Below are 23,692 nucleotides of genomic sequence, written 5' to 3'. Positions count from 1 at the left end.
AACATTTTTCAATTCGAAAGGGAGTTTTTGATATGCAAATGTGCCCCATGGACAAATAAATGCGGTTTTATGTTGGTCCGATGGGAGAATGTTGATCTGATTGTAGCCGGAAAATCCATCCATAAATGAAAATATTTCACAACCATCACAATCGTCAACAATATGGTCAATGAACGGGGTAGGATAATTGTCCTTAGGACAAGCACGATTAATGCCACGGTAATCGACACACACATGAATTGTTCCTTGTTTCTTCATGACAGGAACAATGTTGGATACCCAATCAGTTAGAGATAGTAGGTAGATGAAACTATTATGTATAATTTTTTCAACTTCGGCTTTAATAGCGGAAACCTTCTTGGGATGGACTTCATGGAGGTGCTACCAAACTGGCTTAACATCAGGATATGTCTTGATTTCATGTACAACAATGTTTGGATCAATACCTAACATCTCTTCATAAGACCAAGAGAAAACATCTCTAAATTCCTAGAAAAGGGATTTAAAAGTCTTGATCTCATCCATAGGGGCTTCACTCAATCAACCTTTGACATATCACGTGCGTTCGTGGCATATTAAACAATTCCCTTAATTTGATTACATATTGGAAAATACCTCTAAACATAACATTATTTAGCCCCCTACCAAACCTTCCCAATTTAAATATCCCCTACATTCATTAAATATTGTAGGTATCGATTTTTTCATTAACATTTTTTATACCCCTTTATATTTTCTCATTAACTTTGAGCTCCATTTTTTATGTCATTTTTTCCTCAATATATATCCCCCAATATGAATGCACGTGGTATGATATTTCTCCCCCATTGAAACCCCCGTGATCTCATCGGGCGAGAGAGACACACCAATATGTACATTCTCGAAAATTCCGGGTTTGATTGAAATATTGAGAGGGATAGTCTCTTCAATATTCGACAAATTCTTCTCAGAATTGATTTCATGGATGGATACAAAATTCACAGACATCTCAATGACATTGGGCCAATAGAGTTCACTAATATTATCCTCAGAGGAATCTGACAAGGAGGAACGATGGTGATGGTTGTCGTCCCACGATGCATCATTTGGCATCATGGTCTCCATGATGCTCTAATCAGTAGAAACTATATGAGATAAGGGATCAAAGGACATGTCGTAATCTAAGGAATGATCAAACCAATTGATTGAAGAGGAGAGAGTAGAATGCACTGCACAGGACGAATAGATGGCTTCATAATCGAGCTCAATGGGATTGAGCAACATGCGGTCACCAAAAGTGTCAATATTAGATTCATATGACACTATCCAAGGATTAGATGGAGTATTACAAGAAGATAACATGTTGATATAGCCGATCGAATTAGAGTTGTTGGGAAAGGAATGAGAAAAAGGATGAGGAAGAGAAAAAGTTCCCATGAGGGAAGAATCCTTAAGCAATCCCACCCCGACATGCTGATATGGATGTGGGGTTTCTCCCACAAGAGGGATGCTTCTAGTAACTTGAGAATTGGTGGCAAATAAAGTGAGTTTATCAATGGATACTATACCTCCCTTATGAGGGAAAGCGATCATTCTGAAATATGTTGAAACAACAACAACCATAGCATAAACCCACATACGACCTAGTAGAAGGTTATAATTTAATGGTCCGTTGATAACTTTGACTTCTATTGACACCATCTTACCACCTAATTCTACTTGTAACGAATTCAGAATTCCACAAGGCTTGAAGCCTCTTCCATCAAAAGCCTTTAGAGTAATTGGTGACTGAGTTAATTGGGGATAACCAATATCCTTCCAGCAACAAAGTGGCATGATACAGGTTGAAGATACTTCGTCGATAATGGAGCGATGGATGGTCTTACTTTGAATGACAACCTAAATCATGAAATTTAATTGGGTCGAAAGTCGAGGTGTATAATTCTCATGGTTAAAAATTACAAGACTATATGAGGGATCAATGCATCCAATAGCGGAAAGTGAAGCCTTCTTCTAGGCGGGATAATTTTGCAACACCTCGAGAGTTGACATAACTGAAGGAGCTTGAGCTAGATCCTCAACTATGTTATAATTCTGAGCAGCTCTTGCATGAGGGTTGAATGCAGATTTATGGATAACGCCTTTGGGAGGCTTAATTGTCAATTCGGTAGGAAACACATTTGGAGTAGGATCTGATGGAGATGCGGTAGAACTAGCAGGTTGATCAGTAGCTTGACCAGTTGAGGGATTCACATTATCGTAGTCTTTATTCTTGGTGGCTTGTTGTCACCAATTTGACCCCAATTAATTCATGGCTCCTTCTGTCAGTTTCACCTTGTGCCTCTTTTCATATTCTCATGATTAAAAATCGATCCCTTGAATTCTCTTGTTTACCTTTCATTAAATTGATTGTTATAGTAATCGTTATAACTTACAAAAATTATTACATTAATTAAAATATTTGAAATTCTAATTTTAAATTAATTTCTTGCATAAAAGATACTTTAACTATAAACTATATTTTTCAGTATAATAATCATTATTATTAAAATAATTAAAAAAATTAAATCAAATTAAAGCACTTACCCTAACCTACCTTTTCCCTCCACTCACTCTTTAATGCATGCTTTCAAATAAGGTTTAAAAATGCTTTTCACACAAGGTATAATTACACCGAAGGTGTTCTATTTTGAAAGTCTTCAGCACCGACTTCGTCTACCTTTTTGTTTTCCACTGTTGGTTCAACAAACCACTGTCATTATTTCCATCGTTGTTCGATCGAACCATTATCATTGTCAGTACGCGCTGACCATGCTCCTTCAAAGGCGTTTTTGAGGGTGAAATGTTCCAGATGGTTGAAGCTGCAACAACATTATTGCAGGGCATAATTCTTCGTCTCTAGGCTCCGAGGCCGTCTATACGGCCCTGGATTTGCACGTTTCATTCAATGGGACGATCGGCAATTTATCTTCTTCTGCTTGCGCTAAAGGGAAACGATCATTGCCAATGGATCCTTTCTACAATGAGAATGAGTACAGGTGCCTGAGACTTGACAGCGATGGCAGCCACAATGTCTACAGGGTCGCTCCGCCACCAGGACAGAACAATGTGAAAAACTGGAGAGGAGTTGTTTATAATGTGATTTTTTGGAGATTTTGGTGACGGAATCCGGCGGAAGAAATTGAAGTTAAATCTTGATTTGTTGCAGTTAAAATGGTTTTTTAACTGCATATTTGGATTCAGCACCCTGAAAAATCCCTAGGATGCTTTGATTGTGCAGAAACTAGCTACGATTCCAATAAATTGCTGCCAGATTTTAACCAGAAAAACCCATTAAAAAAACTTCCAAAAAATCGCATTATAGACAATTGCAACTGAAAAACACACTAGAAACTGGATCGATCTAATCAGAATTGCATACTGCCTAGAGCCTGCGGGCCTTATGGCATATGTGTCAACGGCTAGTGCAGTTGTCCGGGCTACGGAACACGGGATCAATTCGAGTAAATTCATTACCTAGATGTGACGCAGGGATGTTATAGCAGCTCAAGCGAGCCGTCATGCAGCCAGCCGACGGAGTGGAGTGAACCATTTCATGCCCCTCGATGGAGTGGATTACTTTCCCAATGACTACCTGAAGCCTGAACCGAACGCCCATGAAAGATCGCGATAGAGATGACGACAAAAAGGACGAAACGTGCTTGGTTGGAAACAACGGGGTACTGGCAGATCTTTTGAATCTAATGTCGCCAGTTTTTCCACAAAACTCATTGGAAGGTCCTCATAAATGTAGAAGTTATCAGCAGCAGAGTCATATAATTATGGAAGCATAGATGACTCTATTCTTGTAATATTGTTAATCCTTCCACGTTTTGAGAGGATGGCTACATTATTATTTTAATTTTAAATAATTATTTTCTCTTACAATATTATTTTGATGAATGTACTTTTGGGTTTCAAGAAAGCAAATTCACTGTCCTAATATGTGAACTTGGTAAAGGACAATGCCACCGAAGGAAAGCGCTAATGAATTGCGTCCACTTTGAAAGAACGTTAAAGATATTTTTCCCTCAGTTGTGGTGGATAGTAGACACCTTATTTTTACAAAGTTTTAATATAAAATTATTCAAATGTGAGTCATTTTTTTCCTTAAATTAAAGGGAAAAAAAGAGAAATTAAAGAAATTTGCAATGAGCGTTTTTTAAAGGTAAGAGCATCTCTCGAAATTCTCCGTGCATTAACATAAGTGTGTTGTAATGAATAAATGGAAATTTTAGCATGATTTTGAAAAAATCTGGTAGAAATTTTTGAAAATCTATACCAGCATGATTTTGAGAAAATCTAGCAGAAATTTTCAAAATCCGGGTTAGAGTTATCAAGCTTCAAGATTTTAGGTGTCAAGGTTCTTGATGGTGTTGAATCCATTTCCACAATGAAAAAACGATTTGAACACTGTCACAATTGGTTTATAGAATATTTTTTATGCTGGATTCCAGCGAGAAATTCATCATTCTGACAAAATTGTGGCCTCTGTAGACAACGCCAATAAGATATATGGAATTTGAGACATCTTTCATCTTCACGGAAATTTGAAGGATCTTGCCATACAATTGATTTATACGCCGCCTAAAACACAAAGAGAAATTGTAATGGGGTTGGTGTAGGAAACTTGCCATACAATTGATTTATAAGCGTCATTTTTCACATCCACATGCTTCCATGGTGAGTAAGCAAGCATTATTGAAATGAAGTGATATTTTAACATCCATGAGACTAAAAATAGTCTATGGGACCACCAATATCCCTACTTTCCACCTTTCACAATTCAATCATTTTCTTATTCAAATTGATGATGAGTTGACCCAACCTTCTAACAGTCCCCTCGTTGAAAATATAATGTGATGATGGTGAACAATGATATTCAATTATGCTATTAGGACATGTTCATTGCATCACAATGTCAAGTTTTGTTTAACACATTGCAACACCAAGTTATGTTAGTCAAATTGTGACGTTAGTTTATGTTCATCACATGGGGACATTGGGTTTTGTTTAGCACATAATGATGTTAGGCTATAGTCATCGCATTGTAACATTGGCTTATGTTTATCACATTGAGATGTCAAGTTATGTTTGTCACATTGTGACACTAAGTTAAGTTCTTCACATTGTGACATCAACTCGGGAGCTCTATTCATCACATCATAATGTCAGGTAATGTTTGTCACATTGCAATATTGAGCAATTTTTTTCACAAACATTGGGTCATGTTTGTCACATTGTGATGTTGGGTAATGCATGACACATTACAATGTTAGGTTATGTTTGTCACATTACAACATTAGGTAATGTTTGTCACATTATGACATTGGGATATGTTGGATTGAATCACAATGTGATGATGTTGAATGGTTATGTTTAAATGCAACATCAAGTTATGCTTTTCACATTGCAACATTGGTTTTGTTTAACAAACCGTGATGTCAAGTTATGTTTGTCACAATGTGACATCAGGTTATGTTCATCACATTTTAATGTTAGTAATGTTCAACACACTACATTGTCATGTTTTGTTTGTCACGTGAAAAATTGGGTTGTGGTCAAATTGCTAGATCGATTTATGTTTGAAATATGTGAAAAGAAGTTTTGGCTAGGTTCCTTGAAAACATTTCTAATGAACTTTTTCCTTTGTTGTGATGATAGGAACTTTGCATTGGCATGGCATATTGTGTGGAAGGAAACTTACTTGTGATGTGATGTGACACAAATAAAACAATTTTTGCATGACCTAAAAGGTTTGCTTTCACGTGACGCAAATTTTTTGTTTCTTATGATGTATCAAACTTAAAATATCTTTCCTTGTCACATTGATAGCAAATCAACTTAAACTTCGTAGATAATGATTCATACTTGTTTTAAGGGCATTGTTGGTAAAATAAATTCATTTATACTATGTAGATGATGATTTAAACTTGTTCTAAGAACATTGATAATAAGTCGAGTTTATTTTAGTGAATAATTTTTTGTCATCAATGTAATTAAATTTATTGAGTTACTTGTATTTTATAAATAAAAACTTATGATTATTTGTGTTATTGAAAAGCTTTTTGAAATTATGTAGTAGATTTTCAATTCTAAAATTTAGTTATGAGCGTGCATTTAGCAATGGGATCTATTCTTGGCCATATGATCTTTCCAAATTTTCTTTTATATTATTGGCAAGACGATCTTCCTCCATCTTCTATTCCTTTGGTGTATCTTTGCACCTTTAGGGGCAATTGCTAGTAGTATGCACGTTTCAAACTAAGATTGTCACCCACCAAAACATTAATTGAAGAGTAATTCATGCCAAAATGAATTCAAAACCCAAAAAAAGGTAATTTGAAAACCATGACTTATGCTCCCTTTGAAACTCATTCATGAGCTGTCACGCCTAACATGGTCTCCCTTCCTTTCTCCACAGAACTGACGACAATATAAATTATGTTTAAAAAGATTTCAAATTATGTATTTATTTATTAAAAATTATATATATATATATATATATATATATAATTTTATTTGAAACTTAGATTTATATATTATTGAGAATTTGTACAAGATTACATAGTCTAAATTGTTTAGAAAATGATTTAAATCCTATGGAAAAATAGAAATTTGGAATTTATAATTAAAATTAAAACTATATATATATATATATATATATATATATATATATATATATATATATATATATATATATATATATGATTTTTTTAATTTAAACTTAAAATTTTTATTTCGAATAGTTAGGTGAAGAAATTGTGCAGGCATCAATTTAGCATGGGAGGAGCATTGAGATTTCATGGTAAATTTTGTTGAAATGCAAGGGAAAACAAAATTAAATTCAAGGCACATTTGTATTTTGAATTCTGTCTTGTGCTTCTGGAAAATACGTTCACAATAAATACATCATTTATAACCTAATGTTTTTTATAGTGGGAAAATTTCACTGGGTCTCACCAAAGGTAAAAAATGAATTTCATTAATAATATATGTAACATAATATTATGAAGAGAAAATTATGAAAGAGCGGGTTACATTTTAATTGCATTTATTATAATGTTTTATATTAGAGCATTAATTTATATGTTTTCTTTTCATGCAGGAAATGTTATTTAAAGGATTTTTAAAAGTAGATGCAAAAGATTGTTCCAAGGCTTTTTGGGAAGAACCTTTTGGCAAGGATTTTTTTGGGTAGATTGAAGGATGGTGGTAAATTGGAGATGAATACTTATTCTTTTTAAAGCCAACATGTACTTACTATAGTGGTGTTGTTCATTGTCACTATGAGGATTTTTATTAAATAATATCTATTTCTTTCTTTTATTTTGTGCGTTCCTTTTATGTGAGGTTTTATTTACTGGTTCATTGTTCCAGAATGGTGACTTAACTTGATTATGCATTATTATTGAACACATTTAACGATTTAAATACTTGATTACTTTTTTTTTTAAATTATATTTGAATTTATTGTTGCGAAACAAAACTCTAACAATACATGTTATTTAGGTTTTTATTTGCACATAAATTTAAATACCATAAAACTAGTCCTATTTTATTTTTTTATTGTTAATTTATCTTTCATTTTTCATTTCTTTATTGCACAGGTAATATGTGGTGATTAACAATGCCTTGACATGATGAGATTGTTTGATCTCCCACACATTAAAATTGGTTTAGTTTTTCTTTCAATATTTACTATTTAGAAAAATTAAATCAAATATTTTAATTTTTTTCTTGCACGATGAATAATAATAGCACTTGATACCATATTGTTTCAACTGCAACATTTATATTAAATGCATTTAAACCAAATTTTCCTAACTTCTTTCTTTTCATTTTATTTTAATTTAAATTTTTACTAACCCTTATGTTTTGTGAGAAATATGATATACTAATCTAAACCTCACTTAGTCATAACGACATTTTACTTTTAATAATTTTTCACATGTTATATGCCTACCACCTCTATTTCCTAAAAATCATTATTTTATTTAAAACACTCTTTATTCAATAATATAGCCTATTTATTTGTTAATTAGAAAATCTTTTTAATTCACATTATTTTATAACAACTATTCAATTTTGATTATCACTAGGGATTACTGCTTGTGGTGAAAGGGAGGCTAGCCCTTGTCACCTAGAGCGGGAGGATCTAGGATCCTCAGTGATGTGATCTTAGGCTATCCTCAGTTACAGAGACAATTTGAGCTCCCACCATAACATTGTTTTTCGGCTTGGTGGAGGAAAGCATCATAACCGAGTTATAGGAAGAGGATCTCGAGCAACCATATTAGTCTCTTGGTTTGGAAACGAATCTGTCAACACAATAGGTGCAGTAGATGACTTAAAGAACATGTTTAATTTTGCTTGATGTGGACAATCACGAGTGAAATTATACTCATTATAAATTAAGCATGGATAACGAGTTTTCCAATTTTCTTCAAATAATTGAATTTTTTTTTTTATTATCCTGTGGAGGATTATCTTTCTTATTTTTACCTTTTCATTTCTTCTTACTTCCTAGTTGCTAAGATTTTCCTTTGATGGATTAAATGACGTTGATCTCAGAAGTAGAATCTGCATGAGTAGTGGAAGGAGGGTTTTGGGTAGCCATAGTAAGAGTCGAACCAAGTGGTTTACTCACTGATTGTTGGCTACTAGAATCGATAATGCCATCAATGACATGTTATTCTTTACCGGAAGGTTGAGTAATGTTATTGGAAGGTCGTAAATAATTTGGTATTTTATTGTAGAGCATGTCAGATTGGGTATAAATAAGATCAATATATTGGGCATGAGAAATTACTTGCTCTTCAGTCACAACTACACCTTTAGCGATGTCTTCTGTTATGGATGGTAAAAGAGACTTAATAAATTATTTGGTTTATAGTTGATCATGAACAAAAGTTTTAACCAAATGATAGTGACGTCGCCACTCATGAATGTGATCAAAAATGTGAGTGGAATCAGATTGTTTGAAATTGGTTAAAAGTTCAGTTCCAGTCTCATATCAAATGGGTAACTAAAAATGCATTAAGAATGTGGTAGCTAAGGTGATGAAATTATCGAACGAATCTTGTGGTATTTCAATATAACATTTTGTTGTTGTACTAGTAAGTTTGTGCTGGAAGAGACATAAATTAATAGAGTCATCATTAAGAGAGTTCGAAGAACACCACAAATGATAAGTCATAATGTGTGTAGATGGGTCTTCTCCAGGATTTCCATTGAATTTAGGGATATCACTGGGAAATTTTGTGGGAATAACTGACCACCAAGGATAATGGGAAATGGGATCAAGAGTTGCTACAAATGGAAACTAGCTATTGAAGTCCAGTGGTGGATACTCTGGGTAAGATGGGATGGCTTGAGCAACAAGTATTTGCTCTCCAGGATAAGGAGGATTCTGATAACTAGAATGCACATAACCTTGCTGCCTAGCTCCAGGATAACCTTGTAAAGGTTGAAATGGTTGGGTTTGGATTTGTTGACCTTGGTAAGGAATTTGAGGCATACCTTGATACAATTGATATGGTTGCCCTGTGGGATTTTGCATCATCCCAACATAAGGTTGGTTAGGTTGTGCCTGCACCATACCATATACATTTTGACCCACTTGAATTTGAGGAATAGCCTAACCAAGCGGTGAAGGTTGTAAGATACCTTGAAGAGGTTGGGTAAATGGGGCTTGGGAGGTGCCAAATACTGGTAGAATAGGTTGAGTCAAAGATGTAGCCTATAAAGGTTGGCTTACATTAACTTGAGCTTGAGTAGGGTTGGGTATAGGCTCATGAGTAGGAGTTTGAGATGTAGATGGAACAAGTTGATTGATTAGAGATGGAGCCACAACTGAACCAGGTTGCACAGGCAATGTAGGTTGCCAAAAATTGACAACCATTCCTGAATGTGGAGGAATCAAAGAGGTTGAGAACTAACTTGTGACATTTGATGTGGAGATGTATATATTCAAACAAAAGGTTCCCCCCTTACAAAAAGAGGATGGGAATACAGAGGCAACTCCCCCCCAAGAAGCGGGTTTCCAATATGAAGTGGACTGGGTTGTTGTAGGTGTCCATACCCACTGACATAAAGATCAGGTTGCTACTTAATTATAGGTTTAGATGGAGGAGAAAGAGCAGATTGTATAGCACTCATCAAAGAAGTTACAGATAGGATTCCAGAAGAGGATGACACGGGAGAAGTCCATGGACGAGATGTTGCGCCAGAAAAGGTACTAGACAATGATTCGTAACCAGGTGGGGCGGATGTTCCACCATACAAAAGTGTGTCTAGTGATGTTACAAACATGGATGAAGTTGCAACATGGGCTGTCTCGGTCATAGTAGTGGATATAGGCTGAGAAACCATAGCATATTCAATCATGGTTAATTGTCCTAAAGAGGATTGTCGAGGAAAACTCAAGGGTGAGTTGAAAGGAACTGAAGCAGACAAAGGAGCTTGTGATGGAGTAGGAAGAGAAGGAAAAGGACGAGCTTGATAAATATGAATCCATCTAAAATGGATAGGAGAGGAGGGTTGAGGATATTCTTGAGGAATCTCTTCAATGCTCACAAGACCAGGTGGAATTGGTTCACCGTTAGGTCCAAGATATATAGGTTGTGGTTGGGTCTAAGATAGAGGAAGAGAAGAAGAAGGTCCTGAAGTAACAAATGTATGTAACCGAGGTGCCTTAGGTTGTATAACCTTAATTTGTGTTGTATCTTATTCAATATACCCAGGTTCAATAAACTTAGGTAATGAAATATCAGGTGCTTCTGTTTCAATTTTGTCAGACTCACCAAAAAATGAGGAAGTAATCTTAGGTTCAGTACTCACAGGAAGGGATGATTTTGGTGGATGTATTTTAGGTGGAGGACCAAAATTAGTAGTGACCGAAGTAATAGATTTAGTAGTATGTGTATTTTTTCTTCTTATGACATCCAGGAGTTGTCTCAGGTGGAAGAGGAGGAAATATTTGCATCTTACGCTGATGACAGGGTTGATGGAGTTGTTCTTCCACATTAGTTTAATAAATTTTAAAAATTAACAACAAAAAATAAATAAAAAGGGTAATATAGGAAAAAAATTTTACCAAGTAACTTTGAACTACAATATACCACCTTGGAGAACCAAGGATCTACGTATGGGCAGGAAATCTCCTCGAATGTTGTGTTCGGTGTATCATAGTATACAAGGCGACCAACTTGGTTACCTAAAGGGAGGATAGAAACCTAGTGTGGAATTCCAAAAAATACTCGACAGTAGTTGGAAGTGCAATTCGTGTTAGTGATATCTAATGCATAACCATACAATGAGAGAGTTCCCATACACTTTTCATGTGTGGAGTGCCATCTGATATACCCGAAGGTACGTGGAGAACGATCGGATACAATTACATGTGTGGAACAAGATTTCACCCCTAGAATGCAGCATTGGAAAAAATCGACATCTCCTATGTTTATAGACGTTGGAACACATCTCTAGCCTAGACCTCTAGATGTTTGTGTTAATGTTTCAAATTATCCTTAAGATTGATTCAATAAATTTTAAATTTTATCTTGAATTATGTTTCAATTTTCAAGGCTCACCGCGAATTTCACCTGAATATCCTAAAGATGAAATCTAGCATGACAAAATGAAATTTTCTTTTCAATGAAAATATATGTATGGGAGGGAAGAGAACAAAGAGTAATGCAACATATAAAATGCAACAAAAAAAATTGTTAAGTCAATTCCCCTAATGCAACTGTTCCAATTTCCAATTTCACACACAAAACCCTAAATGCAATGCAAAATGCAAAATGATGAGATTTTTCTTTTCAATCCACTTAATTTCCAAATGAAATGAAAACTAAGATGCTTTCTAAATCACTGATAAAATAAAATATACATAATGATGACTGTAATATCAATTCTTTCAAGCAATCAATGATCAAGAAAAAGTTTGTTAATGACCTAATTAACAAGAACAAAGCAAAATCCAAACAAATTCTTATCAAAGGCTATTAAAACCAAAAGAAAACAAAGTGAAGGCTTTTTAGAGACCAAGACACACTCAGGGACAGAAGGAAAACTAGCTGGAACAAAGCATATCAGAGAGCAAGGCACAAGATGAAATTTTACAAGGATGAGTGCAAGTGTAAAATAGGCATCAGTTCTTTGCAACGTAGGTGCAAAGAAGGAGAAGGTGCACTAGGGTGCTCCATCTCTAGATTAGGGGGAGTGTTGATGCAGATCCGACCAAATTACGACACAAAAAATCAAATCAAGCTCAGAGAAAGGTTTTCCTAGGGTAAATCAAGGTCTGAGTGAGGCAACGAAGATCAGTTCAAAAGGTGAAACAAGTGCTAAGGTCAAGGAAACCACTAAGGGAAAGAAAAATCCCCAATATCATCACCAATTTGTTATGTGGAATTTAAGATGACAAAAGTATCTTCCCTAGATTTAGTGGATTGGTCTAGAACAACAGAAAGCAAAGAATATAGAGTATCCCTTAGAGAAATTGAAGAATGGGAAAGATGCTTACTTGGAATCAGTCGCAAGATTTACTTTCCTCCTGGCTTGTAAGCTACGATTGTAGCTCCAATTGATATAATTAGAACCTTCACATATAAGAAAAGTAAGCCAAGGATCCACAACATCTATGTAGCATAATTCAATCACTCTATATAATGAATCAACGAGGCATTGAAATACATGAATGTAAATGTAACACAACAAATATAGGAAAACAAAATTGTCTCAAGGAGGACATTAAATGATTGACACATTATCCTTTTATTTTTTTTCTATTTGAAATAAGTTTTTGCAAATTAGCTACGGAACACAACCTATTCTGCAGCTAACTATGTGTTCCATAGCTACTTCCATGGTTGAACAGGTTACAGGTGTCAAACGAAGAAACCAGCCACATGGGCATCTCTGGAATCGTCTCGACATGGATCCTATCCTAGTCACCCAACCCAAATCGATAAAAAAGCTAGCTCAAGACCACAGTCAAAGGTGGAGTCAAACGTATGAAACCCAGAAGCAATAGGACTCTTTATCTACCCTTTCGTGGTTAATTAATAAATCCAACAGATCTGTTGAAGCATTAACTCGGATCAACCACCCATGTCAACGGTTATGTGCAACCACCTTGTTTGAATTCAAGTCACCTGTAGCTGATCAAACATTTACGCAGACTGGTTGTAATACGTGTAGAACACCTGTAGCTAATTTTCTTCAAAAGAAAAGTATGAATATTTTCTTTAAATACCAGTTGAGAAGAACCGGTGGGAGTTCAAAGTTTTTGATGTATTAATTTTTTACTTATCAGCTTTGTAAGTTTGGACTTTTGTTCCTGTTTTATAATACAAAGCCATGTGTTGACTGATGATCATTTGAAGGAGCATTTTGAATTAAGTTAGTAGCTCAACCTAGTCAGTTGCAGAGGGCCCCTGCACTGAAGGAGGTTTTCTTTTCATTTGTTTTCTTCTTTCTGTTTAGTTTTAAATTCCTCATTTACTTTTAGCAGTGTTTATAACTTAGGTTGATTTCTTGTAGTTTGATTTCTTTTAGTTTTAATCAGTAGCATAATGTTAGAATTCAATTGTGCAGTCTTGTTTCCCCAATCCATTTCATAAAGGAAATGACTTTGTTTCTAAACAGAGTAAGATTGAAAGTAATGAGGATGCGTTGTTGATTAGCTTACTCACTATTTTTGTTATTTATTTCGTAGTTCAGGTTGTCAATGCACTGTATTAATGAATGATTTTAGTCACCATTTCAAGCTGATATCCATCCTAAACTAACTGGTTGAGCATTCACTTTACATAAGGGAGTCAGTTACCTTTTGCATGTTTTTATTTAGATTTTACTAGATCATGAAGTACAAAAGTTACTTGAATTCCATCTTAAGGAGGTTATCTTTCAAAATTGAAGGTTAGAGTAACTAGAAGTACTTTAGTTAATTTCATTCTCTGTGTTTATTCCAACATGACTTACAACTTTACCTTCTAGTTTTAAGAATTATTCATGAACTAGGATTAGATGAGAAGATAGGACATATGCTCTGTTTTTCCTTCTTTTAACTTAGATTTTGACTAGTTTTAAGCTCTTGGTTCACCTTTAGGAAATTTAGATTTAGTTTCTCATAGTTCAAATTGTACATCATTAGGAATCAAAGAACAGAAACCCCCAAAACAATATAAAATACAAAACAACAAAGTAAGAAGGGTTAACTAGCACATATAGTGCACTGCACTTCATTAGCTTACGAGCCTCGGTTGACAATTTATGCAAAGTAATTTAGGATGCTAAATTGACTAAACATTTTGGCGTTGTTTCCGAGCAAGTGTAACTAGGTAACCTTATCTCTTACATTCAAAAAAAAATTATATGCATAGAGAAAGAGACTCTAGGGGTAGATTTATAGCTAGAGGCAGGAGTTCAATTCCTACAACACCACCTACTCCACCAAGAACAAGAAGAGATACACCTCCACCTCAAGCTCATACTCCCAACCATAGAACTCCTAAAATTCCAGGGGTAGAAATCCAATCAAAAGAATCTCCTACTTCATCTACCAAGGTAGTCCTAGAGGAGAAAAATCTTGGGTCTCCAATAGCAGGAGTAGCCTTTTTCACCTCCACAGGGGAGCACATTTTAGTTGAAGAATTAGGAATACCTGGTGAGGAAGAAGAAGTAGAACCTCTCTCCCATATCCCATTAATAGAAGAACCAGAGGAAGACAAAGTAACCTTGTAGGTTGAACCTTATACTGACTCTGAAGAAACTATAATGGCAGAAGAAGGAGAGGATGGAGAATTCACACTGTTTGGAGGAGGGGGTAGAGGAAGATGTAGAGGAAATAATGGAGGAGGCAGAGGAAATAGGGAAATAGATAATTCTTTTGGATTCCCTATAGTGGATGAAGAAACAAATGCCACAATGAAAAATATCTCACTTTCTGTCCTCCCAAATTTCCATGGGTTAAATATTGAGGATCCTGAAACATTTTTATTTGAGTTTGAAGTCTTGTGCAGAACCTATGATTATCTAGAAGACTCTCAAAAACTTAAGTTGTTCCCTTCAACGCTGAAATAAGCTGCTTTGAAGTGGTTCATGGGGTTAGTCACTCAGTCCATTAGAACATGGAATGACATGAAAAAAATGTTTTTGGATAGGTATTTGGATTATTGCATGACTTCCAATCACAAAGATGAATTGATCAAAATGATGCAAAGAGAGGATACAAATTTAGAGGATTTGATTGAGAGATTCAACTATAATTTGAAAAGAGAAAAGATGGACAATTTAGATGAAGACACCTTAAAATATCTTTTATTAAAAGCCATTAGAGATGAGTGGATAGATATACTTAACATGATGGGGAAGGGAGATATATCTCAACTCCCATTAAATGACATAGGAGAATTATGTGTTCATCTCTCAAGAGGGAAATCCAAAATTGGGAAAGGTCCAAGAGATCCTTCTCTTGTTAGAGTAAATAAATATGCAACTGAATCAGTGAGTAGGGCAGAAATTGGTAATATGCTTGATGAATTCAAAACATATATTATAGAGAGTCTTAGTGAGCAAATAGACACCCTTAAGTTGCAAAACAATCAGAAAACCAAGGCTGATGCTTTAGCTATTTTTTGTCCAAAATGCAAAAAAAAACATGCTCTAAGAGAATGCCCTTTATATGTAAAAATTATAGAGACTTATATGATTTTCTCATAGAATCATGAGACTAAAGGTTGTCCTTCAATTCCAGGTCTTAAGGTTGTTTTTTAAGAAGAAACAGTTCCAAATTCAGCAAAACCTCTTTGCTTTGTCTCTAGAAAACCTTGGCAGGAGCCACAAAATCAAGGATTTAACAATCAAATGTATCTTCAGCCCCCACCAAATTGGAATTCTTGGCAGAAACCTTAGCCTCAACCTCAACCTCAATCTCAACCTTAGCCTCAATCTCAATCCCAATCTCAACCTTGGGCACAAGGAGTACAAAATCCTTATGGGAGATTTTCTCAATATCCTCCATCATATTAGAATTATCCTCCCTCACACATTCCACAACAAAATCAGGATCCACAACTTCAAAATCAGAACCCTCAACTTTCATTACCATTTCCACAACAAAATCCACAACAAATTCCATAACAAAACCAAAATCCTCAACTCTTATTGCCATTTCAGTAGAGACCAAATCAGTTACCTGCCCAACCATTACCAAACCCCAACAATAAAAATCCTCGGAATACTTACATGGTGGAAGGACAAAAATTTACAACTTATATGATCACTCCTCTAGATCTCAATGATGTTCAACTAAGATTTGGTAGGGTATTAGAAAAGGAAAGGATTTCTATAGTTATTCAGGAACAAGACAATTATGAGGAAGATTCTCTACAACCTAATAAAAGTTTTGAGGGAACATCTCTCCAAAACCAAAATACTGAAAATGAAAAACAGAAAGAACCAATGAACTCAACTCCTATCATTGAACAACCAGTATCTACTTCTGCACCTCCTTTTCCTGAAAGATTACAAGTTGATAGAGGAGTAGAAAAGAAGATCATGTTGCCTAATTATGATTTTATAGATGAATTAAAAAATGTCTGTATCAAAATTCCTTAGTTACTGTCCATTAAGGAGATTCCAATCCTAGCCAAAACAATAAAGGAGTTGAGCATAAAGAAACTAGGAAGAAAAGAAAAATAAGTAAAAAGAATTCACCTGGTAGGAAAAATAGTAGATATAATGATGGAAAAAATTGTCATACAAAAATATGTAGATCCAGGAAGTCCAATTGTGAAAACACATATCAATGGAGTTGAAATTCCAAATACATTGATTGATTTAGGGGCAGCAATAAACATCATGAGCAAACAAACCATGGAACAACTCAAGCTTCCTAATCTTCTTTACACACCTACATTACTGCAATTAGCGAACAGATCTGTAATCAAACCAGATGGAGTGTTAGAAGATATTTCAATATCCTTAGATTCTTGGGAATATCCTATTGATTTTATGATCTTGACCCCCAAGAACAATCTAAGAGGACATCCACTCATATTAGGAAGACCTTGGCTGGCCAAAAGTGATGCTTTCATTAGCTGTAGATATGGTAATATGTATATTTCTGATGGGAATTCAACAAAGAAAATCACTCTATATCCTCCAGCAAGAACAACCACAGAAATAGATGACAAAGAATAGATTGATGATGAAAATGACATTCAACCTCTCTTTACTATTTCAGATATAAGTGAAGATAGTAAAATCCTAAATACAATGGAAAATTTTGAATCATCTCCAGAATATGAACATGATCAATTTCAAGAAAAATTCAATATTGAATATTTGTCATCTAGGCAGATGTGTCTTTATTCTATGGAAGAATTTGGTAGCTCTACAATTGAAATCTTTCCAGGGAGAACATTGAACATAAACAATAACTTGGAGAAATTACAATAGGAAAAGCTAATCAAGACATTACAACAACATTCTGTTGCATATGCATGGGAATATACGGACATGAAAGGAATTAGTCCTAAGACTTGCATACATCACATCTACATTGAGGAAAATTATAGACCTATCAGACAACCTCATAGAAGGATGAACCCAAATCTTAGGGAAATTGTGAAAGAAGAGCTGCAAAAACTGCTGAATGTGAACTTCATTTACGCAATTTCAGACAACCAATGGGTTTCCCCTTTAGTGATTGTGCCTAAAAAGAATGGTAAATGAAGGGTGTGCATTGATTACTGAGAATTGAATAAAGCTGCCCTTAAAGATCATTTTCCTTTGCCCTTTATAGATCAAGTGTTAGATACGTTAGCAGGTAAGAAGTATTTCTCATTCTTGTATGGTTTTAGTGGTTATAATTAGATTTAGGTGGCACCTGAAGATCAAGATAAAACCAAATTTACTTGTCCATGGGGAACCTATGCCTACCGAGTACTTCCTTTTGGGTTATGTAATGCACCTGCAATGTTCCAAACAACAGTAATAGGAATTTTTTCTGATCTAATACATGATTGTGTAGAGGTATATATGGATGACTTTACAGTCTATGGGAATACATTTGAGGAAGCTTTGGAAACTTTGGAAAAAGTTCTTAAAAGATGTAAGGAAGCAAACCTTTCACGAAGCCATGAAAAATGTTTTATGATGTTTACAGAAGGTATTGTTTTAGGGCATCACATTTCAGGAGATGGGATTAAAGTTGATAAATCTAAAGTTGAATTCATCTCTAAATTATCAATTCCAAATTGCCAAAAGGATGTTCGAAGTTTTCTAGGATTTACAGGATACTATAGAAGATTTATAGAAAATTTCACTAAAATAGCATCTCCAATCTTCCAATTACTCACCAAGGATTGTGAATTCAATTGGAATCCTTACTGTCAGTTAGCATTTGAGACCTTAAAAACAAAAATTTCTGAAGCACCCATCTTGAGAGGTCCAAATTAGAAACTACCTTTTCACATTTCAACAGATGCTTTAGATACAACTCTGGGAGCTGTATTAGGACAAAAAGACTTGATTCCCTATGCCATCTACTATACAAGTAAGAATTTGACTCCCATTGAGTTGAATTATGTTGTGACTAAAAAGGAATTTTAGCTGTTGTTCATGCAATCAACAAGTTCAAACATTATATAACAGGCTATAAAACCTTTGTTCATACAGATCACTCTGCAATTAGATACTTAATGAATTAAACCATTACTAATGGCAGAGTTACAAGATGGATTTTACCCTTGCAAGAATTCAATATTACCGTGCTAGATAGACCTGGAAAACAAAACATAGTTGCTGATTTCTTGTCCAGAATTCAAAATATCAAAGATGACACTCCAGTTGAAGATAAGTTTCCCGATGAATATCTTTTTTTCCGTGACTACTCAAACTCCTTGGTTTGCAGATATTGCTAATTACTTGGTCACAGGGAAATTTCCTTCACATTTGTTTCCTAGAGAAAAAAGAAAAATTATTCAGATAACTGCAAGATACTCATGGATCACTAATGAATTGTATAAAACATGCCCAGATCTTATGATTAGAAGATGTGTTAGGGAAGATGAAAAGCCTGAGATTCGTAAGGCATGTCATGATGTGCCATGTGGTGGACACTTTGCTAATAATAGGACAACCTGTAAAATCATTTCTTTAGGATATTATTGGTCATCCATCTTCAAAGATGCCAAAGAATATGTCAGGAGGTGTGACAGCTGCCAGAGGGTAGGGAAACTTGCTCCTTCAAATGAAATGCCACTACAAATTCAGGTACTCATTGAACCTTTTGAAAAATGGGCCTTAGATTTTGTTGGGCCAATTAATCCTTCATCTAAGCAAAAGAAGTATATATTGGTATGCATTGATTATGTCACTAAATGGGTAGAGGCCAAAGCATTACCTTTTGCTAATGAAAAATATGTAGTTAATTTTCTTTTTGAGGACATCTTCACTCATTTTGGTGTTCCAAGAGAAATTGTGACAGATCAGGGATCTCAATTTAGATCTAAAATGGTGAAGGGTCTTGTGGAATATTGCAAGATCAAACATAGGAAATCTACTCCCTATCATCCACAAGAAAATGGTCAAGTTGAATCTACAAATAAGGTGATTGAAGGAATTCTCACTAAGACTGTGCATCTACATAGAAGAGATTGGGTAGAAAGGCTTCCTGAAGCCTTATGGGCCTATAGAACTACATGGAGGAACACAATGGGACATACACCCTATGAACTTGTTTATGGGAAACAAGCCCTATTCCCTATAGAGTTTCAAATCAAAACCTTCAAGATGGCAGTCCAATTGGGACTGGATTTATTAGAGGCACAAAAACACAGGTTGGAGCAACTCAATGAACTTGATGAAATCAGGCAAGATTCAGTCCAAAGAACCAGTATAGCCCAATAGTAGAGGGCTAAATGGCATGATAAATATATTAAGGAGAAGAAGTTTCAAGCAGGAGATTGGGCACTGTTGTTCGATTCAAAGTTCAAAGATTTTCAAGGGAAGTTTCAAACTCATTGGCTTGGGCCATATGAGATTGAAGAAGTCTTTAATAACAAAGCAGTTAAGATAAGGATGATAGATGGAAGAAAAATACCTCTTCTTGTGAATGGTCATTGGTTGAAGATATATCAAAAACCAATTTCAAGAGAGGAGTTCATTAAGATTTTCCAGAATAACTCTGAAATGAAGCTAGTGAAGAAGAATTCTTCTTCTCCACTAACTTAGTCTTTATTTTTCCTAAGAAATGACTGATAAAAAAAAAAAAATTGTATGAGGTTGAAAACCAATCATTGATTGGCATACTTATACAGAAAATACAGGGTGAAAATCAGAGATTTCTGACATCCTATATTTTCCATTTCCTTTCTATAATAAGTAGTGACAAAAAGCTACATTCATTTACAGTTTAGAGTCTGCAAATTCATCATCTCATTCCATCTCATTCTGTCTTCATTTTTTTTACAGTTCCACTTCATCTCACTGTCATATTTCATTTACATTTTATCTTTTTATAGTTTTACCCCATTTCACCCTATTTTTCATTTTATCTTACATCTCATTCCATCTCACCATTATAACTCATTTACATTTTATTTTTACATTCATATTCCATAAGCCATATTTCACTTTTCCTCCTTGTCACATTTTGCAGCTGATTCCATTCCGCAACTACAACTTACTTATCATCTCTGGCACAATTGTACAGCTCACAAATAAATCATGAATGTAGGGAAATTGAAGAATCAAGTTTTGGAGATCAACCATGCTCAAAGTACCTATGGATCAACACCAAAAGAATTATCAAGCAAAAGGTTAAGTTCTAAAGGTAAAATGCAAAATTTATTTCAAACAGCAAGTTACAAACATAAGTCATGTATAATATGAATGATCATATGTCTCCTTAACAAGTCATCATTTGATTTGACTGCCACTTCATGATACCACATCTCCGCCACATCTTCCACATTCGATACCAAATGGTCTATAATGATTTCATCATACCACACCTCCGCTACGTTCTCCATACTCTGTACTTAAACGGTCTCTAATAACTCCATCTATTAATGGTCAAAACTATGATGTGACCAACGTATTCACGTCTCTCCAAACCCTCACCATCTACTTATTCCATGCAAACCCATAGTTCTTTTTCACCATACCCGCAGTCAGTCCATTTCATAGACCAGGAGAGTAATTTTGAAGGTTAGAAAATTCTACGAAATAGAGACCATGGGACTCATTGTCAGGGCAAAGCCCGTAGGGGAAAAGTTTATGGAAGGGTACCCACAACTCAAGGAGATGTTGTAGAAGGTTGGATGGCTCAATTTCATTGAAAATTTTGATGGATATCACAAGGAGATCACAAAATATTTTTCTAGATCATTCGATGGTACAGAAGTAGATATTGGAGACATTAAGTTTGCAGTAACAAAATCTTACATAGCAGAGGCTACAAAACTGCCAAGACTTGGTGAGAGATGGTTAAAAAACAAAAAATTTCAAAGTGAATCATGGAAGGTAATCTTCAGGAACCCAGGTATGGATGTCACTGTGTTTAGAAAAGGAATTCCTATTTCAGCACTTAAAAATAAATGGAGAAGCATGCTTTTGATATTACAAAAAATTATTACCTGTGAGGGAAGATTCGGATGCATGTATGTTTATCATATATGTTTATTGATGAACTTTCTAGAAAATGGAAACATCAACCTCCCTTTCTTCCTTCTAAACAATTTAAGGAGGATGGCTTCAAATGTACAGAAGAAAATAGAATTCATAGACACAACTATGTACCATCATGGGTTGGTAAAAATACTGGTTGAGTTTCATCTGAAAAGAATAGGAGATACTTGGGAAAACTTCTTGATAAGAAAATATTTCCAAGAGGCACTAGAGTCTCCTGAAGAGGGTAATGTCAGGAGGAGTAAGAGGAAAAAGACTAGTATGACCATTCAAAACAAACCTAAGTCCTCCACAGAGAAAAATGATGAAGAGCCAGTCTCTGAGACAGAGATCAGGGAGCAGATCAAGCAAAAAGGAAAGATAAAAAAGAAAGTTGGTGGAATTACTAAGAACAAACTTGAATCTTCATTACAACAAGATGATGAACAACTAATCTCTGAAAAATTGACAGAGATTAGGAAACAAATCAAGAGGAAGGAAAATATAGGAAAGGAGAAAAAGGGTACAAAGGAGGAGAACATAAACCCCCTACAACTTAGAAGGAGCTCTAGACTCCAAGGTATGGTAAAGAAGGTATCATCAAAGGGAACAAAGTTCATAAATCTAGAAGAAGAAACCCCAGTACCATCTCCTGATAATGTTCCATTTACATACAGTCCTCAAAACTCTCCTAAACAATATTTTGAAGGCAGCCCCAGCAGAGGATCCCCAGGCATAGACCCAGTGCAGCAACAAATTTATGATTACATAGAATCACTGGAAAAGAAAAGTGCCTCAATGGATCCAGGATCCTCAACCAATCTAGAAAAACCTGTCAATCCACAACAACCCCTGACTGACTCTCTCAAACAAAAAATCTATGATTTAGAGATATTGAACAAGCATATCAAGAAAGAAAATGAAACCCTGAAGGAACAAAGCAAATTGGATAAAGCCATTCATGATAACACAATACTGCACCTAGGGCTATGGTACAAGAAGAATAGGAAGTTGAAGAGGAAGAATAGAAAATTGAACAAAAAAATCATCAACCTTAAATATAGACTTCTCATGAAGAAACCCAGGATGGCAGTCACTTCAAAGAGGAGCAAGAGAAGAAAGTTAGATGTACTAGTAGAGGTATCTAAGCATATGCAATAGGAAATAAGAGTTCACATTTTTGGCAAAATTGCATGGGGACATGCAATGATTTTGCAGTGGGGGTATGTTGGACCTCAAAATTACTCTCTCCTTAACAACTTTTCTCACTTCTTTCTCTTGTTTTCCATAAAAGACAGATCCCCATCACTGATAAATGATAGATTTTGTCTCAAGGAGGACATTAAATGATTGACATGTTATACTTTTATGTTTTTTCTATTTGAAATAAGTTTTTGCAAATTAGCTACAGAACACAACCTATTCTGCAGCTAATTGTGTGTTTCGTAGCTACTTCCATGGTTGAACAGGTTACAGGTGTCAAACGAAGAAACCGACCACATGGGCATCTTCGGAATCGTCTCGACATGGATCCTATCTGAGTCTCACCCAGCACAGATCGATGAAAAATCCAGCTCAAGACCACAGTCAAAGGTGGAGTCAAACATATGAAACCCAGAAGCAATAAGACTCTTTGTCTACCCTTTCGTGGTTAATTAATAAATCCAACAGATCTGTTGAAGCATTAACTCGGATCAGCCACCTGTGTCAACGGTTCTGTGCAACCACCTTGTTCGAATTCAAGTCACATGTAGCTGATCAAACATTTACACAGACTCGTTGTAATACGAGTAGACCACCTGTAGCTAATTTTCCTTAAAAAACAGTTATGAATATTTTTCTTTAAATACCAGTTGAATAGAACCGAAGGGAGTTCGAAGTTTTTGATGTATTAAGTTTAAACTTATCAACTCTGTAATTTTGGACTTTTATTCCTGTTTTATAATACAAAGCCGTGTGTTGACTGATGATCATTTGAAGGAGCATT

The sequence above is a fragment of the Pinus tabuliformis genome, chromosome 5_1 (assembly GCF_031772625.1).
Source record: "Pinus tabuliformis cultivar Carrire ecotype Pingquan chromosome 5_1, CPIR1, whole genome shotgun sequence".
In the NCBI taxonomy this organism is placed as follows: Eukaryota; Viridiplantae; Streptophyta; class Pinopsida; order Pinales; family Pinaceae; genus Pinus; species Pinus tabuliformis.
This window is presented reverse-complemented; position numbering follows the sequence as displayed.